This window comes from Camelus dromedarius, chromosome X, assembly GCF_036321535.1.
Source record: "Camelus dromedarius isolate mCamDro1 chromosome X, mCamDro1.pat, whole genome shotgun sequence".
In the NCBI taxonomy this organism is placed as follows: Eukaryota; Metazoa; Chordata; class Mammalia; order Artiodactyla; family Camelidae; genus Camelus; species Camelus dromedarius.
In genome coordinates, this window is record NC_087472.1 from 66,475,807 (window position 1) to 66,476,953 (window position 1,147).

A 1,147-nucleotide genomic window follows, 5' to 3' on the forward strand; every position below is an offset into this window, starting at 1 on the left:
ATTCGTTCCTCTGCATTATCTAGTCGGCTTTGCACAGCTATTAGCTCATTCCTCATCTCTGTCAATGAGTTTACCCATTCTACTTGGCTGTTCTTTATAGCTTCAATTTCATTTTTGACATATTTTATATCTCTAAACACTATCTCTTTTAATTCCTTCAGCAATTTGATCACTCTTTTTTTTGAAATCTTGATCTAGTAGGCTATCGATATCTATTTCATTGATCTTTCTTTCAGGGGATTTCTCTTGTTCTTTTAATTGGGAAAGGTTTCTCTGCTTCTTCATCTTGCTCATACCTCTCTGGCACTGTGGTTTATGGAGTATCAGTTGTCTATTTTGGTCCTTAAGGATTTTATCTATCTAATGCCTATTTAGGAATAGAACTTAGGAAAAAAAATTAAAAAAATAAGAGAGAGAGAGAAAGAATTTTAAAAGAAGGGAGAAAGAGGGTTTGAAAACAGTGTATAATGAATAATAGAAGAGCGAGTTGAAGCAGAGTATTAATCGGGTTGAGACGTCCTTTTAAAACCTTTAAAAAAAAGGGGGGGGGGATGAATAGATGTATTTGAAACCTGTGTCTAATCAATAACAGGACGTGAAAACCCAAGAGAAATAGAAATGAATTAAGAAGTAAAAATTAAGAGAGTAATGAAAATAGAACAGATAAAAACAGATATAAAAAAAAAAAAGGATGGTTGTCCATGTTCTCCTGGAGTCTGTGTGCTTTTAATGTGAAGTCTTTCTGTCTTCGTCCTGTTTTGGAAGCTCAGCTTGCTGATTCCAGAGGCCCTCCTTTGGCGCCCTCTTCTGTGCTGCTCCCAGCACATGTTGGCAAGCAGATCGCGCCTCCTCCTAACACTGGGTCAGGTGCAGCTGTCCTCTGCTGTGGGCAGGCGGGTCACTGCCCCTCCGGATGCCACAGTCAGATGTTGCAGACTGGCCAGGTAGGAGGGCGGGTCGTGCCCCCTCTCAGCACCTTGGTCAGGGGCTATGTTCCTACCGGAAAGGCGGGGGACCGCTCTCCCTCTACCTGCGCTGCTGGTAGCTCCGCTGCTCTGTACGGCTGCGCGCTCCGCCCTGGTCGGCGCTCCTCAGGTGGGCTCGGGGAAGACCGAGGGACAGCCTTGTCCCTGCTCCGAGCCAAAAC